At 43.1% G+C, this 27738-nt stretch overlaps 1 protein-coding gene and 1 long non-coding RNA gene across 2 annotated transcripts in view; one reads left to right on the forward strand and one right to left on the reverse strand.

Annotated features, from left to right (window-relative positions):
* The window catches only part of CNTNAP2 (contactin associated protein 2), a 1678538-nt gene that overhangs the window by 1444105 nt on the left and 206695 nt on the right, over nt 1-27738 (forward strand). The window lies entirely within an intron of this gene.
* On the reverse strand, nt 1736-26623 carry LOC146080855 (uncharacterized). Its single transcript, XR_014475008.1, has 3 exons — nt 26544-26623; nt 20604-20736; nt 1736-1770 (listed from the first exon to the last, which is right to left on the reverse strand). It is a non-coding gene; the product is annotated as an uncharacterized LOC146080855 (long non-coding RNA).

Below are 27738 nucleotides of genomic sequence, written 5' to 3' on the forward strand. Positions count from 1 at the left end.
CCTACTGCTTTTTTATTGCGCATACGCAAGTTGACTGACAGGAAGCCGGCATCTGTGGTGTCACCTGGCTTTCATCTGGTTTTACGAGTGAGTGCAGCCATGTGACGTCAGCTCCGGCCCCTATCAGCCTGTTTTATCGCACCCGCCAAGTACATCCTGGGCCACACACAGACTGCACACACTGGAGAAATCATTGGATGGTGAGCGGCTTTCATATAGATCTGCTACTAATCGATGATCTGCATAATTTCCGCAAGCTATTCATAAGCCTTGCACAGCAATTGTCAGGCTTGAACAGGGCAGAATTTCGCTCTGGCTGGGCGGTGATTACCTGACCGCAGGACTCTGCAAATTAACAGATCAGCGGTCGGTCTGAATAACCAATTCTGAATAACCCCCCCCCCCTCCCCCCCCCAATTTCCATATCATATAAGATTTAGGGCCTATTCTGAGCCACATGCAATGCCGAGGCATTCTGCAGTGCGTTGGAACTGTGTTGGGTGGCATCAAAGAGGAGGCATCAAGATGGGCATGTAAATGTATCAGGCATTCGCTGAACTGCTGCAATTTAATTGCTCACTTTGGAGGTCACATTCTAGAAGAGAATCTGCACAAGCATGTGACTGGTGCAAGTTTCGATGGTGCAAATTAGCATTGACCCAAGTGGTATTTTCATAGTCAGACACAGCATATGCACCAAGGGCAGATACTAAAATTAGCATAAAGTCACAGATGAGGCTATGGCAGTGATTCCCAAACTGTGTGCCTAGGCTCCCTGGGGTGCCTCAGGACACTTGCAGGGGTGCCTTAGGTTGGTGGACCAGGATCAATTCATATTATTTATGGTCAATGTACCAGGCATAACCAGTGCTTGTGGCTGCCAATCATAATATATGTGGCCAAACAGAAGCAAATCCTGTCCCTCACCACATAACTGTGACATATAAACACAATGCACTTAATTTAATATTTTTTATTCTGAATTTCTCGATAAGAAGCATTTGGCCTAGGGGTGCCTTGAAAATATTTTGATGCTCTAGGGCGCCGTGATTCAAAAAAGTTTGGGAACCACTAGGCGATGGTAAAATATGTTACAGGGGTCACAGCAGCACTTTACTAAGATGGGAGTGCTAGTGAAGAGGGGATGTTGCCCATAGCAACCAATCAGATTATATTTAATATTTACTTAACACCTTCTAGAAGATAAAAGAATCTAATTGGTTGCCCCTAGCAACATCCCATCTTCATAAATAAACCCCTCAGAATTAGCCCTTTAATGTGTTAGTAGTATAGTTTTGACATAATTCCATAATATATCTATCTACATTACATATTATCTGTCCTGTCATCACCCATTACCATTTTGCTTAGCATTGTTGCAAGCCCTGCTCTCTTTTATTAACCCTACAATATATAGATAAGTGTAATAAGCAAAATATAGACAAGTTAGTTTCTAGACCTATGAATTCATTAGTAAAGAGATGACTATATGGTAGCATCCATTACTTATTCTGAGTGTTCTATTTCTAAATACCCATTATCGTCTATTCTTTAATCAGCAGTTCTCTTCCCCCCCCCAGACCTTCTATATTTTGTACAAGTCTTTTATGTGGAACTGTATCAAAAACTTTCACAAAATCCAAATGTATAACATCAAGGGAACTACCAAGACCCAGCATGAAACTCACCTCTTGACTGGTCCTTTGTAACACCATGCTGACATTGTGTTATCGAGTTATGCTCTACAATATATTTCAGAATGGCATCCTTCTGAAAACATAAAATAAAGTTTCTTGTACAAAAATTGGTATCACAGGACTTTTATTTAATTTTTTCAAATTTCTTTTTTTTTTATTCTGTCCCATAGCTGGTCTCCATAAAATCTTGTGATACTCACTTAGCCATGAGGTAATCTATAAATATAAGAAATAGTTCTCTGCGAATCAATAAGCTCAAGACCTTTGCCACAAGTGGTTGAATTCACCCTGAGCTAACTATTGCTACAAAATCTCCATAATTTCATATACTGTGCATCTGCTGTATATACAGATGTATCTACGCTCATCCATACCGAGGGGGACCAGTGTGTCCGCAAATGGGTCGTGTGCGTGTGTACACAAGCGAACACCCATAGAATGGTATTGGTGATCGCTGGGTGCAAACAGTCAAAGCCTGGTGCCTCATTCAGCATGCTGCGATGCCTATGACTGTGATTATTCAATGAGGCATAATTCAGCATTGTGATATCTAAATGTACATTTGTACACACACACACACACACACATATATATATATAGGACTTTATGCGGACTGAACCTAAATTTGACTCAGTGGGATTCCACAATCGGTGGTGTTATGCTTTTACTTCTGCTTACTTGTGAGTGTAATGTGAGAAAAATACATTGTTAAAGTCTACAAACATATTGCAGTATGCTGGCGATTTTTGTTATTTAATTAGGACTCCTAATTGCTGAGCAAGAACTCTGCAGGAGAACTTTTCTGCAAGAGGCTTTTCAATTGAAGACGTTTGTTGAAATTATTGTGCGTAAAAACCACTTACTCTGCCTTGTCCGACAAAACCACTTAAGCGCCACTTATACACCAGCTATTTTCTTCCAGAGATTCTGAAGTGCCAAATGGACATGAGCTCTCTTATGTACCAGGACGCCTCAGCTGAACTCAGAGTGTTTTTCCCCAATCAACTTTAAAACTCATTATTCATTTTTATATTAATGATGCATTTCCCTTTACATTTAATATTATTGTTGGGTGCAAGTGTTTTACCTTTATTAAGAAGAGAGATGCTTATGCTTTAAGAATTTGGAGAGTGGATTCACTGTTGTTTTAGTGAATTGAGCTTTAAGGCTTTGCCTCTGAAAATGGATAGGTTCAGTGTTAACTTTTATGAAAAATCAATACTGCATGGTTGGATAGCTCATCATTTTGTCCATGCACAAGGGAGGATATTTCCAGACTGACGGATGTGTCTCTTAGCAGAAAAAGTTCTAAAAATTCATATTTTTGGTTTACACAATGTATTCCATAGATTTCCATCACACTAGAGTCAACATTCTCTATTACATTTTGTAAACATGTCAGTTGATGGCAATAAAGAAAAAAAACATTAACGTGTCTTTTTAAAGATTTTTCCCTAGTTACAACAACAACAACAACAACAACAACCACCACATAGCTGATATACTGTATTATCCAAACAAGGACACAGGTCTAGTCTAAAGGAAATTCATAGCAATGTCACTTGGAATGTTCCAACAGAAACACTCCCGACACTCCAGTTTTAAATGCTGCTTGTTTAGATTTGTTCAGACTCAAGGCATTGACTGGATTATGGGCCTCATGGGCCTGGAGCTGAAAATGTTCAAGGGTCTATTATTAGAAATGGAGGAGGTGAGGCCAATGCCATGTAGGCCATAGTTGGCTACCCTCCTGCATTCTGCAGGAGACTCCCTGAAATAACAGCAATCTCCTTCTCTCCCTCGTTAGTCTAGAAATCTCCCTCATTTCAACTAGCCCACATTACACTGTTACATATTTGGGTAAAAAAGGAATAAAAGATAGAAACAGTTACATTGAATCATCTGCACCATTTCCCAGCACTTTACCAAGTATAGTATCTATTACTAACTGCTTTGGGGCTCATCTACATTTGGATATAGGTAATTTAAAAAGATTCCTGTCAGATGTAGCAGTATACACCCACGCTTCTAGCTGCTACATTCACAGTCTTTTTTCACAATCTCTCCATACTGTGGCCCTTATTCTGATCGGTGCGGATATTCCCGCATTCTTACGGTGCGGTCCGCACGCCACGGTGTTTTGCCGCGTGCGGCCATCGTCCGTAGAAACGCCCACGTGTCCTCCGCATTCGGACGGACTCACTCTTTAAGAACAGGGCGTGTTTACGGACGACATACAAAGCATGCGTGTGCGGGAGAAACACTCCGATTCGGCACGGTATTACAGAGTATTACAGAGTATGCTCGGGAATACCGCATCCGAACGGGAGCCAAGCGGTGCTACCGCACGTAAGCGGAGTATTTACGCCAAACAACCCACTATGAAGTAACACATGTGTATTGCTAGTATTAATATTCTGTCATGTCCATTGTTAGCAGTTTGAAAGTGTCTGACAAGTACAGCATATGTGGGGGATTAGTACGGTTTCCTTGAAGCAGCAATGGTTTCAATTAAAGCACTGACAAGCGTCCTATTAGTGAGTAATGAGTAAAGGAGTAGATTCTATTGGGTTCAGGTGTTAATGGTTGTAGTCATTAGGCGTACGTTCGCCTACCGCATGAACGAGTGGTGTCCGCAAAGCAATAGTACACTTGTGGACACCGCACATTTCTGGCCTTTTTGATCGCGTGCATTCGGAGTGGTTTCCGAATGTACGCCCCCCAACATAAGTGTACTCCCCCGTGTCCGCCCATGTTTCCGCCCCGTTTTGCCCACTTTGAAACTACGCCCATGTGTCATTCCGCATGACGCCCATAATACGCCCCTATTTCCCGAATGATAGCGGTGAACAGTTCTGGACGGGATCTGGCCGAACTGGTACCGAGTCAAGGCGTGGCACATGCGCGTTGCGTTCGCCACGCATGCGCAGACGCCGTAAACACGCGATCCGAAAGTATGCGGTAAAGTCCGCGTCAATCAGAATAAGGGCCTGTATATGGAGACACATCGTTTAAGTGGAGCATGACACCCCTCCTCTATGGGGTGCTGTGCAAAATTCTATAATCTCCCTGAAACTAGTTTTCAAAAGTAGGCAAGTATGATGTAGGCATGTATAACCTATACAATATGAGCCCTCATATATCCCTAAATATATAAGTAAAAGTACGAAAATTGCATAATTTTGTGTGAAAAATAGAAATGCAATTGAATTACTTATGATTTATGGCCGACCATGTGTCCAACTTGTGTCTGTCTGGTGATCATCATGCTGTCATGGTTATGGGCCTATATATATGTGGAGGCCTGGAGCTGTAGCTCCATCCACCTCATTGTTAATCTGACCCTGCTCAAGGCAAGGAATCAAACTTTTACTGCCCCCATCTCTGCATCTGATTGCAGGAAGCCACATCATTTACATTATAATATTTTAAACATAATCTGCAGCACTGCACTACTGTTTCTGTAGGAGTTAAGGTGCCCATACATTGTGCAATGTGGTGGTACAATGCGATGCGTGCTCCTGCGCACATCCCATCGCACAGCTCAAAAAGTATTTACTGCACATACTTTTTGAACTAGGTCCCGATCACATTGCATGCAAATCGCATGCAAATTTTGTGCGATGCGATTGGGACCAAAACACATCCCATAATCGCACCATATATGGGCACCTTTAATATAACATCTAATTGTTTGTACAACATCTCTAAACAAAAACATTCATATTTCATAAGAAGCTAACAAATTATCATGATTTTGTTTCTAAATATTGACTATTGACTTCACATCACTTTCTAATCCAATCACATTTGTTTTGATGTTTTATGCCATAAAAATCAAACAAAAATACCCCCTCAAAAAATTATTATTATTATTGTTATTATCAGGGAAATTAACATTTGGTTGCACAGTCTATAACCTCACTTATATATTTTGATGAATTTTTAACAAAAAACTTGCTTCCATTTCTGTACAGAGATGTGGGGGAGTTATGGTGACGCAGTGAGACAGAAATCTAGCAGATTGTGACAATTTTCTTGCCAAGCAACATTTGGTTGCCTTTGATAAATATGCCTCTGGCCAGTTCAGAGTTTCTGATACACAAGCCTGCGGCCAGTTTGGTACGCCTGACGCCAATGCCTTCGGCAACCAAGAAAGGTGTCATTCACACCCAACCTAGGAATTAGCAAACAGATCCACACTGGATTCCTGGCAAGCACTCTTCTGTCTCTCATATACAAGCATGTGGCAGACTTTCAACTCAGCCAGTATGCTGCTGGCATCCTTATAAAACACCTCGCTTGTTCCCATGCACCACTGATTTCCTTTACTTTTCAACAGTCAAAACAAATTCTGTTATTCAAGGACATCAAAGGATAGAAATGTATCTCGGGAATTAGAAGTGGCAGGCTGAAGAAAATATCATATCTTCGTCTGCATCTTGCTTGGTTCAGCTTTTCATTGAGAAGCGACATCTCCTCTCCCAGTCAGCAATGAAACCAATATAAAATATGAATATATTTTAGAGGCTGATGTTCTGATCCAGTGACATCATAAATCAAAGATATGACTATTACAGATTGGTGTCTACCAATAGAAATCCAGAGAACATCAGATTTTGTCTTGTTCCCAGAAATAATGCAGAGGATATTACCTGTCCGGGGATGTTTAACGCACAGCAATGGCAACAAGAGTTATTACTAAAAGAATCAATATCTAGTTCAGAGAAATGTTTGTTCCACGTTTAAATAAATTAGGCTGTGTGAGTAAATCTGGACTACCACCAGAAGCATTATCTGAGTGTCTGGGAATCATTGGTGGCATAGCAAGTAATTCTGCAGTGTTGCTTTCTGCTCTGATCCAGGCTCTTTAAGCAGATGAGGCGTTTATTGCTATGCGCCAGTGCTGTGCTAAATGAAGGGCCATGCAAAAGATTGATACGTTAGAAACATCTGCTCAGGACAGATGACAGAGAAGACAACTGCCAGTGCAAACTTACTGTGATTTACAGTTGCAAAGTTTCAAGAAGAATATACTTTTAGAAGTTCTCTACAGTCTGTCTGCAAAATTTCCATGTATGCATATACAATGCCTGATACCAGGCATCTACAGACTAGTAAAGACTAAAGGCATTCCTAAACCAAAAATACGATAAAAATCCTGTTACCTTGGTTTTTACCGCATTTTTATATACTGTATGCAGTATAGCCCCGGGGCACCACTGTGGAGGGAATCGCCAGCTTACGCTTCTCTCCGCAGTGCTGTCAGAGTAACCCATCCCTCCCAGCGTGCAATGCGGCCAGAGCCGTCAATCTGCACATGCACAGAGGGACTCCTAGATCAGACCAGGAAGTCCGGAGATGGTTCTGCACTAACATATGCAATTAGTAACTCAAAAGACAGCTCTTATTGCAAGAGCTGTCCTTTGTATTACTAATCGCATATGTTAGTGCATATGCAATTAGCTTAAATGCGGTAGCCGGCGAAGAGGGTGGAAAGATTGATAACATCCAAGATGAAATGGCATGCTCTTCCTCAGCCAGTGACCTGCTCAATTCCTTTTATGAGCCCATTGTTTTTTTCTCCTCATTTGACCCCACAAGTGAGGATGAAGTATATACACCTCTCTCATTCTACTCCACTACCTCTTCGCTTGATCATATTCCAGCACAAGTCAGTAAAGGTCTGTCTCCTGTGATTATCTCAAACTTAACTAAAATCTGTAATCTCTCTCTCTCTCTCTCTCTCTATCTTTCCTTCTCTGTTCAAGCATGCACTTATTACTCCCATTCTAAAAAAACACAATTTTGATCCAAACTGTCTCTCTAACTACCCACCTCAGCTTCCATGTCTCTCCAAGCTTCTTGAGAGCCTTGCCTATACTCACCTCACACACTTTCTTAACTTCTACAATTTATCACTCTCAACACTCCACAGAGACAGCACTGACTTAAGTAGTAAATGATCTGGCCACTGCTAAATCTAAAGGCCATTTCTCACTTCTTATTCTTCTAGATCTCTCGGCTGCCTTTGACACTGTTAAGCATTCTCTTCTCATACAAACACTACAATCTAGGTCTTCAGAATACAGTCCTTTCTTTGTTCTCATCCTACCAAATTAATCGCTCTTTTAGTGTTTGCTTCCATGATTCTTCCTCCTCCTCATTACCTCTGCCAGTTGGAGTACCACAAGGCTCAGTCTTTGGTCCTCTGCTATTCTCAACCTATACCTCCTCTCTTGACAAACTAATCAACTCTTTCAGATGTCAATATCATCTGTATGCTGAATGATACTCAAATCTATCTATCCTCCCTTGAATTGTCAATATCAGTATTGCTCCGCATCTCTGAATTCCTTTCTGCCATTTCATCTTTGATGTCATCTCACCACCTCAAACTCAACATTTCCAAAACAGAATTAAGAGTAGTTACTAACTTGATATCTCTAGTGAGAACACAAAAATCCTTCTCCAAAAGCTCACTGCCTGGGTATCATCCTGGACTCTGAACTGTCCTTTATTCCTCACATCGATCTGTTTCTAAATCATGTTACATGCATCTAAAAAACATATCCAAAATTTGTCTGTACCTCACACAAGACACTGCATAAACTCTAATCCATGCACTCATAATTTCACACATTGTGGCAGATGTATTAAGCCTTAACAAGAGATAAATGCGAGGGCGATAAAGAGAGATGAACATCGAGCCAAACGCATTCTAACTACCATGTTACAGGCTGTGTTTGAAAAAAGTCAGTAAGGAGCTAATTGGTGGGATGTTTATCTCTCTTTATCACCTTTGTATTTATCTCTTGTTAAGGCATGATACATCAGCCCCATTGATTATTGCAATAGCCTCCTTACCAGTTTTCCTAAGAAAAGACTCTCACCGCTACAATCCATTTTGAATGCAGCTGACGGAACCCCCTCCCCCACAATGGAGGCAGGTTGCCCCCCCCCCCCCCCCAGGATGGAGGCAGGTTTCCCCCTCTCCCCTGGTACCTGGCCAGCGCAGGGATCCAGGCAGCGTGCAGATGCAGCACTGGGCAGGGACCCCATCCGATTCAGGGACCCCGCTGCCTCCCCAGCATGTACCCTGCTGCCCAGATCCCCGTGTTGGCCAGGTACCAGGGGAGTGGGGAGCGGTCAGGTGTGGGGGCCCTTGATGTGTGGGGGCCCGGGGTGTCCACCCTGTTGCCCTGTGGATAATCCTGATCCTACCCCTATGTCGGTTTGTTACTACCCAGTTTGATTTATCACTGTTGTTTCCAATTGTAAAGCGCAATGAAATATGCTGTGCTATATATGAAACTGTAAATAAATTAACAAAGGGGCAGTGAATGTTAGAACATCCCACCCTAGGTCTATATAACTTTGAGATGTGTGATCAACCTGTGTTCTGGTTTTAAATGACCATTGTGTTTCAGTTTTGGCTAAACCACCCTCAAATGTTTTGGATCTGGATTTCTTTAGATCCAGACTTGGTGGGATGACCCAAGCCAGGGCTCTATTCAACTCAATACCCCAAAGTTCAGGTGTATTATATTTTCATCTGGGATAAATCGTCAGCCAATGTCTTCTGAAGGTGCCACATTTGATAGGAATATCTCATAGTCTCATGTCAGATATAGCGCAAGGCTTATATACAATCCTTCATATGTCAAGCACTAACCACTGATCAGACTGTTGAAGGAAGGAAATACCAGCATACTTAATGCTTAGTATATACACAATGGGGTAAATTTACTAAGATTGGAGGGTTTTTTTGCAGATGGGATGGTGCCCATGGCAACCAATCAGATTCTATCTATTATCTTTTAAAGGTGCAAAATTAGTTAGAATTCCCAGCTTCGTAAAATTAACTCAATGACTTCACATAATTAAAAACATTATTAAGCGAAGATTTACATCTACATTTGCTATATTAATAACTTTTGAATATACCATAATCATCCAAATACCATACTGTATAGGCAGGTAGAAAATCTGTGATAACTGGGCACTAGAGTAGATCATTTTTGGCAGGATGGGACATGTCCATGTTCTCCAGAACTGAAAGCACTAATTTTGCTTTACTACATATGTGCCAGTCCCCAGAAGAGCAGAAATAATACCTCCTGGAGAAGATGTGCCCATATTGCAGGACTGTAGTAGTAACACCTGAGCAGCCAATATGGTATAAGCCCATTTTTACACCGCCTCATAGGTTTGGCTAACAATAAAAGTTCATTGTCTGGTCCCCTTATTAGATATGTATAATAAATATTGCTAGTGTATATATGACAAGGCACCCAGTTCATAACATCAATGCACTGTAGAAAATGCACCACAGTCCTGTGCAGTAAATTTTGGTAGTTCTCCCCTACAGTATATGAATTTTGAACTGTGCTGCATCCCCTCCTCTGGAGCCGCCACTCATATTATATGATAGCGAATTGGATCATTTGAGAATATTGGAAATGTAAGGCGGAACACTGAAGTAATAGATTATGCTGGCACGTGGATTCATTAGGAACTAGTCTTAAGGCCCGTTCGACAGACGGGCAAAAGTTTATGCTTATGCAATTCTCAAAAGTTTTGTAAATTGAAAATGTTTTTCATTTAATGGACCCTTATAGGCCTTTAAGGGTCCACTTAAGGGAGTTTATTGTGTTGCTTTCAGTGCCATCAAGAGGGGGGGTACTTTTGATCCAGGCCTGGGTCTGATGGAGGGGCCTGGGTCCCTCACCCCTTCCCTTACTGCAAAAACTGGGCAATGGGAATAGAGAGCAGAGGCAGTGAGAGCCAGCAGCAGCACAGCCTCCCCCCCTCCGCCACCCCCGCTCAGCACATGCTGCTCAGTGCCATGTGCTGAGCAGGGGAGAGAGGCAGCAGCAGCCTGTGTGCCGGCAAACAGCCCACACCCCCTGAAAATTATTATTCCCATTGACCACGCCCCTTTCAGCAGCCCTGGTTGTATTCAGAAAGTTATAAGCTTTCCAACAACATACTTATTACAATGCATGAAAACAACAGAAATAGCATGGAACCTTATAACCTCGCCCTTAAAGGCTCGTCCAATTAAACCCATCTTCAAACTTAGAGTGTCCCTCAAAATGATAAGGTGCAAAGTTTGAAGACGATTAGTTATAGCATTCGAGAGTTATCGTGGAACATCCATACACACACACACATAAACATCCGTCAATTATACTGTGAGGATACGAGTTCTTCAATCACTCAGACACTGAGCAGATGAAACCAAAATACGGTTTATTTTTATCACAGCACACACAAGTAGATAAAGACAGGAGCAAGAGGCAAAATGTAGCATAGAAACATCCAGGTAGCAGTCCAAGTCCTTGTAGCATCACAGTTCCAAATCACAAAACTATCACTTATTCCACACAGCAGTAATAGCCGAAACCTGTGTAAATCCACACAGCACCGGACGCTCCACACCAGAGCTTAGTAGGATGCCCCCCCCCCGGGCAAACGATGTGTTCCACAAGATCCAGTGGAGGGTAGGACCCCTGAGCCAGGATTGCGACTAACATGAGGAGCCGGCATGTGTACAAGTCATTTTAAAACCTTCTAAATTCCCACGGTACCTGAACTATCAGTGGACTTGCACTGGGTCCGGATTGGTTGATTCAAGAGTCAGGTATATCCCCCCCCCCCCTTCAAGCTGCAGCTGTCCCTCTGCTGCTGCCCCCTGCTGGGTCCGGTTCCAAAGAGTCTACTAGAGTCCAGAAAGGCACAAAGGAGTGTAAATACAAGGAAGGTAATTTGGTTATGTCCTGATTACCCCCTGTGGACATAACCTTCCTGTAAATAGCAGGGGAATTGTATCACCCCCTGTGGACATTTCCTGTCTGATCATATTGGGCCATATACAGTCTAATACTATGGTTCTGGAAATACACACAGATTTGGGGAATAGAACAAGAGGGTACAGACGGACTAAAAAGTACATTAATCACTACACCTAATAAAATATAATAATTACAGTCTTACAGTGAGTCTGATAACCTCACATATACTTCTATAGATACTGGTATGGTTATAAATAATTGTTCACTTTAGTTACCTATTATAATGTTGATGCAAAATGGGGTGCAGGGTTCCGCAGTACCAGCGATAGAAACATGTTTTATTAAGCTTCAAATCAGAGCGCACTGTTTATGTCGCTGACACACTGGAAAGAGAACAGAGCTGGCTGATTCATGTGTCACCTTGCCTTAGGAAAAGAAGTTTAATTTCTGTGAGACATTATGTCTTGCAAAGTAACATCTGTTACTGTTTAAGAATGCTCTTTCATTTTGAGCCTCTTCGCTGTTCCTTTAACCATAAGGGTGGTGGATAATATTGATTTTATGCAAGTCATTTTTTGTCATTTAAAATACATATTAGCAGTGTATTTCTAGCAAAAAAAACTTGATAGCCATTAACGAGAAAAAATGGCACAAATACAGGCAGCATATGGCGAAAATGGAAAACCACAGATAACTGACATGGTGTCAGGATTTGTGTAGGAGCATATGGTGGGCCCATGTGTCTGTGAATGTATTGTTCCTTGTAGTATCATTTTCATGCACCGTTCCTCTATTCAGCCAGTCATCTGCAGCTAGCATCTGGGAATAAAAGCCTTAGCAGATTAGATCAGGACAAGCCAGTGTGAACTCCAAGAGGAATTGTCCATATACAAGCTCTGTCTATAGTTATTATTGCAGAGTTGCAGGTCTCAGAGTTTTGCTTGCTACATTTCTTCAGTTGGCGTTGGATCATGACTGGATATATTTTTATGCTGCAAATTTGTAAGCATAAGCTTTAGTATTGTGCTGTATCTCTGATACTTATCCTATGCCATGGTGTCAATAACAAATTAATTATGTGTAAACTGACGGAATTAAAGTTACCGTGGGGTTTAGCTGCACAAATCAATTAAGGTAACGTAGTATTCCTAAAGGGAAATATATGATCTCACTTATATAACAGTCTGTAGTATATTTCTTAGGGCAAGATGTATCCAGCTTCAAAAAGTGATAAAGAGTGTTAAACATCCAGCCAATCAGCTCCTACCTGTCATTTTTCACACACCTGTAACATGGCAGGTAGAAGCTGATTGGCTGGCTGTTTAACACTCTCAATTTTATCAATTTTTGAAGCTTGATACATCTGGACCTTAAACATGCATATGTATTATGTCCACTGTTACATTTTATAATGAAATGAATCATAGTTGCCTAACTTTTACTTTTCCTTCCGGAAGAAGCACATGGTGGGGGATGCAGGGGGGAGACTGATGTCATGTAGCCCCACCCCCATTCCACAAAACGCTGTAATTCACGGGTCCGCAAAGAGGGGGCAGGGCTTAAATGACGCGAAATGCTGCGATTTCCGTCATTTTAGCCCCGCCCCTTCCCCGTACAGTGCGAATTCCAGCATTTGTAGTTGCAGGGAAGGGGGGCGCCAGGGCTCCGAGGAAATTGCGGGAGACTTGCCCACCATCCCGGGGGGGCTGGGAGGGGGACCCGATTTTCGGAGACTCCCGGCCATACCAGGTTAGATCTGAGCAAGTCCTTCCTGTTGTATGAAAGAAAGCGAATTACAGTAGTATATGCTTTTCTGATCTGTCTATATCATGTATGATGCATCTACTTACAGACAATTGGGACTGTTTTAGTCACATGTATGGAAAGCTACACCTAAACATTGATATCACTATAAACAGTTTACACTGTAGACAATGGGTGGCCAACCAATCAGAGACAATGAGCCGTGAACATGTTATGTTCAGGCAAAGAGCCAATTTCATGCAGAAAATGGATTGTAGCCAGTGGCGTAACAATAGCAACGCAGACCCCGCGGTCGTGGGGGGGGGGGGGTGCTGTATAAGTGCGGCCGCCAGGCGACTGCAGGGCTATTGTAATGCCGCTGTGCTGCGGCCGGGACCCGCAGATTTACCTGTTTGCGCAGCGCTTTAGGCTCCCCTCCTGGCTTCTGCTGAAATAAAAATGGACCATCATAAAATGTCCACCCCCATACAGCAGACAGTTCTTTGAAACGGTCTGCTGTATAGGGGGCAGACATTTTGTGATGGTCCGTTTTCATATCAGTAGAAGCCAGGAGGGGAGCCGGGAACACAGACAAAATCTGCGGGTCCCTGGCACTGAAGCACTCGGAGGGTATGGCATGGGGGGCAGGGGGGTGGTGGTTTTGTTATCTTTACTGGGGGGGGGGGGCGCTGCCAAATTTTCGGTGGGGGGGGTTAAATTTTGATAGTTACGCCACTTATTGTGGCCTAGCTGGCACAAGACCGTGCCCCATTTTTATGTCTATGGAATGACATTTGTAGGAGCATGACCTTGGGCCAAATGTAATAGGGTGAGAGTTTCAGAAAGTGAGAGATTTTGGGAGCGTTTTCCCTTTTTTTTTAAAGTGGCAATCGTTGACAATGGAAAACCAGGTTGATTTTGCCATGTAATTTATTGCTGCTTTAAAAAAAAAGGGAAAACTCTCCCAAAATCTCTCACTTTCTGAAACTCTCACCCTATTACATTTGGCCCCTTGTGTCAAATCTCAGTTTTTTGTTAGGGTGTGGGTGAGACAAGCACATTGAAAATGCACAATTTATGTACTTTTATCAAAAAAAAACAAAAAACTTTATTATCTTTTCACTTTTTTATTAGTGGGACATTTGACAAATCTTTGTTTTCAATAATTTTTTTTTCATTCTGGCTCATATGCAGATGAAGCTACTCACAGTAACATGTGTATCTGAACAGATTGATGTTTTGATTTCAGTTGTTTTAGTGTTGAAAAAAATGAAATGACAAAGGTAAGTAGACAGCCCCCACACCCGCTCTGCAGCCGAATACTTAATATGCTGTCCAGTCACTGCACCCACTCTTCTGTTTGACCGCAGCACCTAGCTTCTCATCCCCCATAGTCTCTGTTCCTGCTCCGTAATGCTGGGTCCATCATTCTCCTCCTGCAACATGACATTACGTCTAGCACACATCAAAGTAGCACACAGTCAGGCAAGACCCGTGGGTGCAGGGGGCCAGCATACAGCTGAGTAGTGCACAGTCAGAGGAGGTATGCGGCAGTGCCGCTGGTGTAGTAGCCACATCTCATTAAGAAAAGGCCCACATGCAGCTCAAGAGCCACGGGTTGGCCACCCCTGCCTACATCAGGGTCAGATTAACAATGGGGCAGATTGAGCTCCTGCGCCAGGCCTCCACATACAAATACTGTAGGCCCATAATAAATGCCAGCACGTGGAGCACCAGACACCAGCTGGGCAATTGGTTGGCCATATATCATAAGTATTAAAATTGCATTACTATTTTCCACACAATTATGCAATTTTTGTACTTTTATATACTTACGTACCTAGTAACAAAGTAAGGTTGAACAAAGACGTACGTACATCAAGTCCAACCTGTTTCTTTTCTCTTTCTTTTTATTACATAACCCATCCGATGGTTTGGCCTATATTTGGTATCCCATTCTGGTCTTTTCTGCCTTGTTACTTTCAGCTAAGTAAATATTACATTGACATTATTTTGCCCCCCCCCCCCCCCCCCTGTACATTCTAATAAACCCTAGTGTGACCTTTATAACCCTGAATCTTGTTAGACAATAAATATTTGTCCAACCTTAAATGTGTTTATTGTGTTTATAAGCTTTTCCTTCGAAGGATCCAAAATATCCTCTCCTCTAGTCTAAATGGATGCCCACAACTCCTGGTCACTGACCTCAAAGCAAAGTGGGTGACTGAAAGTTCCTTATAATGCCCCTGATATATTTGTACATGTTAAGCATATCACCTTTTAACTGTCTTTTCTCAAGTGTAGAGATTCCTAATTTGGCTAATCTGTCCTCATAGTTCAAGGACTCCATCCCCTCTTATTAGCTTTGTTGCCCTTTGCTGGACTTCTTCCAGCTCTACTATGTACTTTTTATAGTGTGTGAGTTCTTCTACATAGTGTATGGGTTTTGCATACATACATGTATACATACATACATACATACATACATGGCATGGGCTCCGTCTCCTTTACATATCATAATAGGCACTGTGGATGGTGCCCCTGTTCAACCACTCAGGTGGAATATACAGTTCATAGAGCTGGCCCTGAGTGCAGGATTATAATCAGGACATATTGGGCAAATGGAGCGTCCCATAACTGCCCAAGATTCTGGTCTGATCTGTTTCAGCGATTGCTTTTGCTTAGACTGCACACATGGAACAAGAGCATGTGTTTTATTTAGAATAGTGAAGAATTGTCAACACTTAAAATATAACATAAAACCGAGGCTTGCTGGAAAGTTACACTCTCTGCATGTACAATATTTCTATTATGGATATGGGAGCACTTCATGTCGGACTGGCAGGCCTATTTTTCTGTGAGATGATTACTGTCGAGGGGATTGATGGAAGAAACATTTGTTATTTCTGTTATATGGGGAAATAGAAAACTCTTCCGAGTCATTGTGACCTCACCTTGTGGGATAATTTGTTACTTCACTGCCACTGAGGTGCTCTCACCACCACAAGCCCATAAACTGCTGTATACAGTACAGTGACTTCTGTACTAATAAGTACACAATAGGGGGAACCTTCTGTGCATGGAAACATGTGAATTTACATGTTTCAGCATATCTCTGTCCTGTTCTAAGTCGTACAGAACATGGTCAGATGTTTTTCAGTAAAACTGCGCATTTTGATGCTGCGTCTAGGAGGTGACATTGCAAAAGCACAGAAAAGGGGGTATGATAGTTGTGTTTTGGGGTTCCTAAGCGTTGGGAGAAAAGCCATCCACCTCTGAAAGTGATTTCCAAAATTTTGAGGTCATGACCTATCTGCTCATAATTATTTGTAACACAAAATAATTATTTACTTGTCTTCAATTAAGTAAAAATGTATATATCACTCCCTCGAAAATGTATTTAAGGGGTAAATTTACTAAAACTGTAAAGTGGCAATGTTGCCCCTAGCAACCAATCAGATTCTGTCTATCATTTTCAAGGATACAGCAGCAAAAATATAGCTACAGTATAATCTGATTGGTTGCTTTTAGAAGCTTTAGAAAATGTACCCCTAAGACTTGATCTATTACATCAATATTCCTGTAATACATCCAGTCCAGCACTTTGTCCCCCATATTTCAAACACGCTGGTTGATGATCACTGGTAGATAGGAACCAATCAATCTGTCATTTCCTCACAAACTGGTTCTGCCGTGTCTGTTTCGCTTTCCGCATTCAGACCGCAAATGCAAGGTCGAACCGGGACCTTTAAACGGTTCAGTCCCGGTGCGATCCTGCATGAGTAGTCTGTTCTGATCACAGCAGCGAACCGGTTCACTGATGTCACGTCGGGGGGGGGGGGGGGGGGGGGGGGGCGCGTCAGAGCATCGGCACGTCATTGGGGCGAGGGAGGAGGCAGCGCTTACAACTGGCGCTGCTCCAAGCACTGCCTCCTCCATATTGTGAACAGAAAACCTGTTTAACCCGTTCACACTGCACAGCAACATGGCAGTGAACCAGTAAGAACTCTGCTTTTTACCCGGTTCGAAATGCCGTGGTGCTACCGGTTAGCTGTAACCAATAACCCCTTTTCACATCGCACTAATTACCGGGTCGAACCGGCAAAAAACTGGCTTGTCCCCAGTAATTAGGTGCGATGTGAAAGGGATATCAATCATCCCATCAGTGTATTATGAGAAGGAATGTTTTGGTTGTTCTTCATTTCAAACGAATTACTTATGCACAAGTGATGCTAATATATACAGAAACTCTTCTACATACTGCACAGTATCAATCATTAAAAAAGTTCCTCGTAAAAAATGATTAGTAGTAATTGTATCTTATAGGAATATTAGATACTCTGCTTTAGATATATCAAACTGTTTAATTCCAGAAATTGGTTTGCGATGACATCAGCAAATGTCGGACTGGTGGGCGTAATTTGGAATGTTAACATTGAGTACTAGAACTGCTTGTCCTGGCACTGAGAATAACTCTCATTAGACTCCATCTGACTGTGTAATTTAATAACTATCTTTAAAAGAGAACAACTAGCTAATACTATTATATTTAGAACTTAATTAACTTATATCAAACAGTCAGGATAGCACTTTCCTTCAACCAATGATCTTTCAGGCATTGTTTTATGTGCAGATATCTGATTAGAATGGCCAATACTGTTCTCATAAACTTCAATAAAAAAGAGGGTTTTTTAATTCTTTTTTAACTTGAAGCATAAAAGTGACCCTTAAACATTAAGTACAATTTGTTCCCGAACAAAGCAGCTGTTGCTAATGTAGATGTTTCTCCCAGGAGATATGGATAGTGATACAATTCTGATATTTTTCCCTCCGTATCGTCATTAATAACTTGGCTTAATCACATAATGGAATTTAAAATTGGCAGCTCTTATTCAGAATGTTCATCTTTTCAGCTATAAACAGACTTTTAAGCAGGCTGAACATAAAGAGATTTCAAAAGTTGGACGTGAACTCTCTTTCTGAACCCAAAAGAGGCAACCGCTTGTATTAAAACTTTAGGCAGAAGACACTTATTTGTACTTTTGAAAGTGATATATGGAAAATAGTATATTCTGACTTGCATCAGTTGTACAATCTCAGCTTTTACTGCCATGATCTCTCTACAAATGTGGTACCGAACAGACTATGAGGAAAGTTAATAGAAATATTGTTATGTGTAAAAATTGGGACAAATGTAAATAAGGTAGGAAACTCATATAGCATGCAATCAGGGGTGCCGGGCCCCGGTATGACAAGGCGGTGTGGCCAATGTGGGAGAGGTGTGGCCAGCCCTCTCCTATTTAAAATTACATATAAAACTGAGGGGCAGGAGGAGGGCAGCAGTCCCAGCTGTGATTGCTATCCCATGCAAGGGGACAGATGCACTAAGCTTTAAAAAAGTGATAAAATGGAGAGTGATAAACAGCCAGCCAATCAGCTTCTGCCTGATATGTTTCAAACACAGGGCGGGATGTTCTAACATCCACAGCCCAGCTCCGCCCCCCTTTGCCGTCCATCGCAAACATATTTATCGCATATGCTCTAACTAAGTCAGTGGGTCCTAACGGGTCCCGGCGGCTCCCCCCCTCCCTCCCTTACCCGGCGCTGCTGCTGCACCGGGCTCTCCTCCTCCTCCCTGCACCCCGAAGAGGATCATAGTGCAGGGAGGAGTAGGTCACAGGTCCGGGCAGCACTGTGCTGCCCAGACACAGGTGAGGGGGGGTCAGTGCGGGATGGCGGCTGTCGGTGCAGTAAATGCAGTAAAAACCCTGATAAGGGGTTTTTACCGCATTTTTAGTTTAGAGAATCTCCCCCACAGTCTGTGACATGGCAGGTGGGAGCTGATTGTTTGACTGTTTATCACTCCAATTTATCACTTTTTGAAGCTTAGTGCATCTGGCCCAAGTAGAGAGAACTGATTACAGCTGCAGCTGCATCCTTCCACAGACCAGCACATGTGTGAGGCAGCAGCAGTCTGGTTTTTGTCTATCAAAGTACATTGGTCCTTCCAACAGGCCTGGGCCCAGGCAAAGTCTATCCACTCTCACCCCCTTTCTGAGCCACACTGCACTACAGTAGCAATGTAATTAATGATCCAAGATGGAGGACGGGAGGCATCATCAAAATATGGCAACAAACAATGAGCAACTTTTTAATGAACTCTACATTCATACCCGTCTTGTACAGTCTGTCAAAATAATAGAATCAAGGGAAATCTATTTAAATAAACAACTTTGATGTTGCCTTTTTATATAGCCCCAACTTGATCAAGGATAAAATACTAAGGGAGGTAGTTACTAAAGTGTGGGTTTTTAGAAGTTTAGATAATGCCCATAGCTCCCCCATCAGATTACAGGTATTATCTTCTAGAAGGTTCTAGATAAATGATAAATAGAATGTGTTATTGCTGCTGTTGCTATGGGCAACATTTACACATCTAGAAACCCACACTTTAGTAAATGTACCCCTGAGCCTCTAAATATCCCACTAGCCAACAGCAGCTGTTGCATTCTAAGACAACATGATAAAAATATATTTCCCTTATGATGTGTTAAATGAATTATGACAAGATTTTAATTAAAGGTGCAAAGCTTTGAGACTTGTGATTTTCAGCAGCTGTAACTGCCCTGAAAACAAGCACAAATAAATGGTGTTTATAGGACCAGTACGAAAATTAACCCAATTGCATATTCTCTTTAAAAATGCTTTCCACTGTTCTAAGGTCTCAAACCATCTGGGCTAAAGCTTATGATATGTTTTCATTACAGAGATATCACACAAGCAGTACTCATAGTAATGCACACATGAACAATGAGTAGCCATAATAATTGCACTTATAGTTACATTTATATCAGTTAGTTAAAGGGCAGAACCACACAGGCCATAAAAAAACCTCAGCTTAAATAATTCCCATAAAACTCAACCAAATTGTACCAATCTCTAATACATGCGGCACAGAAGCAAATGCAGGTCAGAAGGGGTAAACGTACTAAAATGGGAATTCCTTTGAAGATGATGCTTATATCAACCAATCAAAATGTATTTGTTATTTATTTAGCACCTTCTAGAAGATAATAGAAAGAATCAGAATGGTTGCCCATAGCAACATCCCATCTTTAATAGCAACATCCTATTTTACAGTACAATCAAAATACCTTTTTGCAATAGGGCTCTCTGCAGATTGACTAGTAGACTCTAACATATAAATGGAGTTACCAAAATGCTTTCTCCATCCATCAGCTTCAGGCCTGTTCTGGGCTTTGGAACATGGTTTAAGAGTAGATCAGACACAGAACATTCAATTTCAAACTATAGCTTGACCTGTTTTGTAACAGGACCCCTGTAACAGAGTAGTGTGGTGTCATACCTGAAAGACGGCAATGGTGGACTCGGGGCACTTCACAACCTCTTCACTAGGAGTCTGTGGCAGGAGATCGAACCCTCCAGAGACTACACCGATGAGCAATGACAATGATTTATTATTCAGGAACTGGTCACTGCTGTAAGTCAATTATGATTAATATTAGATACGTGTAATAGACATTTTCCCTGCTAGGGTATAAGATGACCTCACAAGCTGTAATCATAAGGTATGCAATCAAAGACAATTCAATCAAAGTTATAAGAAAATAGAATAAACCATTTACACCGACAGATATGCATCAAAAACTTCAGTTGTAGATAATATAACACGTAGGCATAATGCAAATAATCAGTGTACTGGTATGATGTCCATATAGCATTCAATTTGTTCTGAATATGAGCTGTCCCAATTGTCAATGTCCACCAAGGAGAATGACTAGTTGAGTTTAAACTGTGCACAGTTTTTTGTAATCCAATAAGGTTACTACAGGCAGGTTGTTTCACTGTATACCAGCAATGGCACATACTGTATATCCAGTCAGCATATACTAGGATCTGCAAATAGAGGGTGCTGTTGAGCCACAACAATATAGTTCAATAACCAATAGAGGGTACTGTCATGAGTCACTAATCGAGGGCGCTGTGAATCATGAGCACCGTACATCAAAGTTAACATCCTCAATAATCAGTTGAGTATAGTTATTCGAGGGGTGCCTTTAGATAAAGTCTCTGACACTGCAACTCTGTGTCACCCTACCAGGGGCTCCGAACAGAGCAGTCTAATTGGGTGCACCCTCGACTAGCTGAGTCTCTGGAAGTGGAGTAGATGAATTGGTGACACCCGCTGTAGGGTGAAACCCCACTAGAGCTTGGCACCAAGAGGGTACCTGGGTGGTGGTTGTGTGGCAGCTGTTAGCAGGGAGGTGAATGTTGGCTGACTCCCTAATAGTACAGGCTGTCTGAGGGTTTGGGTGTGGGGATATCTGCATGGTCTGCTGCTGTTGCTGGCTCCTACTAGTCATGTCTCTTTGCTCCCTCTGGGGCAGAGGCACTCCGGTTATCAGCTCCTCAATCTACCAGCGGGCCTGTCTTCTTTCCAGCAAGTTGGCTGGGTGCTACAGGGCTGTTCCCAGCGCCATCCGCTCCCTCCCGGGTTGTGACCTGCTGCGTCACTCTATGGGCACCCACTGCATTCCTCGTCTCTGCGCTGTGACCCCGGTCTCTGCTGTTGACACCTGCAGCCATCTGAGTGTCTCCGTAATGCAGGACCACACCACCAGCTCCCGCTCATCTCCTCATCCTATGCCGGGGGTTAACCCCGTCCCTCTCCTCTCGCACCCTTCTCCTGCCAATCCACGCGTCCCCCAGGCTTCCCGCTCTCAGGAGTCCCATTAGACTGCACTGGGTCCTAAGGCCCTACAGTTCAGCTTGCTTCATGGGCTGTTGCCAGGTGACCAGATAAGGGTTAGCCCTCACCGCTCCAGCCACCACTGATCTCTTCAGGCAGCATGGGCTGCAATAACAGTGCAGTTGTTTAAGCAGGGGTACCTCTGGAGTGGGGTACCACAGTTTTATTTCTGGGATGGAATCATTTACACTACCCCCATTTCAGATTCCTGTTGCGACCCTTGACATTACTGTCCCTGCCCCCAGTTCAGTGTAAGCTCAGCAGAAATTAGGAAGTACAACAGCACCAGCATCTTCTCTGAACCAACCTTGAATGCTAGCTACTGTAGGTTGGATTCTCAGGTCATTGGACCCAGGTTAACCTGGCAATAACTTGGGTTGTAGCAGCAGTGGAAAGTGTTATAAAAAGAAGCAAAGATATACTCTGAGTCAGAAAGTACATCATCTGCCCAAATTGACAGTCTGATGAATCCAGTAATTAACCCTTTGCATGCCAAGTGAATTTGTCAAAAATAGGAGTGCAAATTGGCAAGCAACATTTTATTCATATATATATATATATATATATATATATATATATATATGTGAGCAATGCTGGCATTTTTAGCAAATATTTTTAACATCTCTAACAGAGATGCTGGCATTTAAAGAGTTCAAATACAATAAAGTGGCTAATAGCAGTGGCAGAACTTTCACTATAGACTGTGGTAGCAGGTACATTTCCAATGGCGCCCAGGGGTAAAGGGTAAATATCCAATCCATAAACTGTATGTTTTTGAACACATGTCCATCTTGGGTAAGTCTCTGTTCACACTGCACCTCTTACTCAGGTTCTTCATGGGTAGGCTACTTTTGTGTTGCACTCATGTTTAGTCTTTCTATTCTGTTGGCACTTGGAGATTACATCAACTCCAAGCACTGGTGATCCAACACTTCACAAGCTTGTAATAAGACATAGGTGGAAGACCTAGGTCACCTGCTTACTCTACACCATCACCCCATGTTCTTCCCATGTCTGACCTGGGTTGTTCTACAGCTCATGCCAGTGATTCCCAAACTGTGTGCCATGGAACCCTGGGGTGCCATGGAGCACTTGCAGGGGTGTCCTGGGTTGGTGGGCCAATTTAAATGATTTATGGTCAATATGTGGACCAACAGAAGCGAATCCTGTCCCTCACCACATAACCTAAGGATGACATTTACCACAATTATTTAATTTAGTATTAAATGTATATTTCTAAGGTACTTTTGATCTGAGGGTGCCACAATTTTTTTTTGATATTCTATAGTGCTGTGATTCTAAAAAGTTTGAGAACCACTGGCTCAGGGGCATAGTTAGGGGTCATGCCACATGTCAAAGTTCCCGACACCAAGATCTGGACATTGGCCTAGCAAGGCTGTAATGCAAATGAGTGACCTATGCCACCCCCTCCCCCCAGCAAGTAGGCGGAGGCTTCATAAACAATATGTCTCCCTGTAGTTAATTGGGTTCTTTTTTTTCTTTTTTTTGCAAGTTCTGATAGGTGTAGCTAATAGAACAGCAATATGCACCTTTAATGAATGACCTTTAGATATTTTCCTGGTATATCCTGCTTAATGTGTAGTCGTTCTGAAATCCAATGCAAAACATCTTACAGCAGGGACATAGGTCCAATGGGAATTGCAAATGTGAAATGCTATTATGCCAGAGCAACATATTTCATGTCTTTTTCTTTCCTAACTTATACAGACACCATATGTATCTTCCAATGTGCACCTGCTAAACTACTCCATCAATCCAATGTACCTAACACACCACCACAAATCTTGTCAAGCACATTTAGCCTTTGCGAACGGATGTCTTTAATGTCTCTGCACTGATTTTTCTTTAGAAGCCTTTATGACTTTTGCATAACACACCTGCATTCATTTGAAATGTAGATTGTGATTGATTTTCAGCTGGTTGCAAAGCTCAAAGCTGTTACGCATGACACATGGGTGATTTCATTCACACGGAATAAAATGATAGGAAGATAATTCACATGCACTGTTTTCATAGCTGTGTCTTACAGTTAGTCTCACTGTGCACTGTATCAATATTTCACAGCCAAAATTGTACAGCTAGCGCTAAACAGATTTTTCAAAGAAATGTAAATTGGTATGTAAACATCACACAAGAGATTAAATTAGTGCCTTTCTCTGGTGACATCGTTATGCTGCACACATAGGCGTGCGCAGCCCATTTTATTAGGGGGTGCACCATTGGAAGGGTGTGTACATCACGCCTACTGGGCGTGTCCATTACCGCCTACTGGGCACCAATTCAAACTAAATAGAAGGTGACTTATTTATGTGGATTCAGTATTGAATCCCGGCGGTCGGGATCCCGGCGTTCAGAATCCCGACGCCGGAATCCCGACAGCCGAAATGCCGACAAGGGGGGGACGTGGATCGCCCCCCCCCCCTTGCGAGCTCGCTGCGCTCGCCACACAGCGGGCCCGGTGCCTCGCTACGCTCGGCACACTAATTTATTCTCCCTCCAGGGGTGTCGTGGACACCCACGGAGGAAGAATGTGTCTGCATTTCGCCGGTCGGGATTCCGGCGTCGGGATTCTGAACATACACATAATGCCACTCACCGTAATGCCCATTACACATAATGCCACACACCATAATGCCTATCACACATAATGCCTATCACAGTAATGCCCATTACACATAATGCCACACACTGTAATGCCCATTACACATAATGCCACTCACCGTAATGCCCATTACACATAATGCCACTCACCGTAATGCCCATTCCACATAATGCCACACACTATAATGCCTATAACACATAATGCCACACAGTAATGCCCATTCCACATAATGCTACCCAGCATAATGCCCATTACATATAATGCCACACACCATAATGCCCATCAAACATAATGCCACACACAGTAATGGACATTCCACATTATGCCAGGGGTTGACAAATTTTTGTAAAATAGGGATAATAGGGACAGTGCGTGCTGAAGGCGCGTGACAAAAATTTACAACATAATGCCTATTACAAGTCACACAACCATTACATAGTATACCACATGCCATAATGCCCAATACACATTATGCCACACACTGTAATTCCCAATACACATACCAAACAATGTAATTCCCATTACATATTATGCCTCACACCGTGATGCCCATTACACCTCACACTGTGCTGCCCGTTACATGTTGTGACACACACTGTGATGCCCATTACATGTTGCACCTCACACTGTGATGCCCATTACACCTCACACCATGATGCCCCTTACATATTATGACTCAGACCATGATGCCCATTACACCTCACACCGTGATGCCCATTACACATTATGCCTCATACCGTGATGCCCATTACGCCTCACACCATGATGCCCATTACACATTATGCCATGCCCATTACACATTACTCCTCACACCGTGATGCCCATTACACATTGTGCCATAATGCCCATTACACATTATGCCACACACCATAATACCCATTACATATTATATCACACACTGTAATGGCTATTACATATGCTACCACATAAATGTCGCTGGGGGCCCCACACGCTGTACACTCTTCACCCAATTTAATTCTACTCACCTCATCATCGGTCCGGCAGAGCAGCGGTAAATGTCACATTACACAGCGCTTGGGCCCATAGTCACATTACACAGTGCGCAGTGACCAATATTGACCGATATTCACCGATATTCACATTACACAGCATGTAATGACCAATATTCGCACATAGTGACCGATATTCACATTACACTGCGCATAGTGACACATATTTACATTATACAGTGCGCAGTGACCAATATTCTCATTACACAGCACATAGTGACCCATATTAACTTTACACAGAGCGTAGTGAATAATATTAGCACATACTGACCCATATTCACATTACACAGGGGTTCGGCAGGCGCAGTGGCGTAACTATCGTCCCGCAGCCCCCGCGGTGGCGGGGAGGCGCTAGGCAGGTGTGGGCGCCTGGGGGGTCTGCGGGACTATAGTTACCACCTGGTCCCGACTCCTGCCCTCCCCCTCCTTACCCCATTGCCGCCGGCGCCGCTGCCTCTAACCTGACACGCAGATCTGTGTCGGGTGATGGGCGGTCCCCGGCTCCGGCTGCAGTGCTAATATAATAACAGACATTCGGAAAATGGCTGCCCCCATAATGCTGTATGGGGGCAGCCATTTTCCGAGTGTCTGTTATTATATTAGTGCCGGAGCCGGGGACCGCCCGTCACCCGACACAGATCTGCGTGTCGGGTTAGAGGCAGAAGCGCCAGCGGCAATGGGGACGGGGGCAATGAGGTTAATATTTCGGGGGGGCCCGCAAAATGTCCGACGGGGGGGCGCAAAAAAAGTAGTTACGCCTCTGGGCAGGCGGTGTTCTGCTTGCTAAGCAGCAAAAGATTGCTGCTTAGTGAGCAATCCTGAATTAGGCCCCCTGTTCCCCTCACTACATTCTCACACACAGCCCACTCCATCACAATATATGTCACACTCACACACACTTACTCACTGGTCCCCAGTCTCTGCACACATCTTCAGCCAGGAGCCAGCTAAGCCTGCAGCTGCTGCACGAGTCCACCCGGGCACCGGAAAATACAGGGGGCGTGGCCTAATCACGGACCCCCGTGGCCCCGCCCCCTTTTGAATAGACTCGTACTGACTGCTGAATCCTGAAGGAGCCCAGCCAGCCAGGCCAGCCCAACGCAGCAACTGCTAGCTGGCCAGGGGAGGGGGTCATAGGAGGTGCTGCCTGCAATTGTGCTGGGGGTCATTAGGAGGTGCCTGTGCACCCCCGGCACCCCCCTTGCGCACGCCTATGGCTGCACACATTACAGATAACTTGTGGGCATTTTCATGCAGTAATTATTTCTGGAGTTGGTGTGATGTGTCCTATGCTGTTTGCATATAATGAGTCTATGAGCAGTGTAGTGTAGATGTGGCTTTTACTGTGGCTTTATACTTTAACCTCTCTCCTGTGACAACAGTGATAGGTCTCGTCCAGTTCCTTATATGTTCTGCCCAAGTATGCATAAAGGTATAAGGTTACGTATGTTCGCTAATGTATGAGAGAAAGATAAGGGGCTGTTTACCTCAAACCACAGCAAAGCAGATATGTAAATGAGAATTTAATGAAAAAAAAACATGAGTATTCACAGGTCAGGTGTATAAATGTATGGAATTGCACATTGCCTAATTTAGACCTGATCGTAGGACAAATTTGTTCTTCAAATGGGAAAAAACATGCTGCACTGCAGGTGTGGCAGATGTAACATGTGCAGAGAGTTAGATTTGGGTGATTTATTTTGTTTCTGTGCAGGGTAAATACTGGCTGCTTTATTTTTACACTGCAATTTAGATTTCAGTTTGAACACACCCCACCCAAGTCAAAAGGTGTGTACACACTGGTCCATATACCAGCCGTTCGATTCAATGGCTGATATATCGATGCATCATCGGCCAGTGTGTACGAGTCCTATATCTGTGAATGGCATCGTTCAAAGATATATTACATCAGCTGTGCAACAAAACCGATGCTCAGTTTATCTAAACATATATTGGTGACCACCTGTACAGCCGCAACGGGAGCCGGCGATGATTGACAGCTCAGTGGGCAGGCACATGCAAATGTGCCATCCATTTTTTTATGTCAATCCTGATGGATCGGGCACTGTGTATGAAGAACTAGCTGCCTGATCCATCT

Source organism: Crinia signifera, chromosome 5 (assembly GCF_055691185.1).
Source record: "Crinia signifera chromosome 5, ASM5569118v1, whole genome shotgun sequence".
NCBI lineage: Eukaryota > Metazoa > Chordata > Amphibia > Anura > Myobatrachidae > Crinia > Crinia signifera.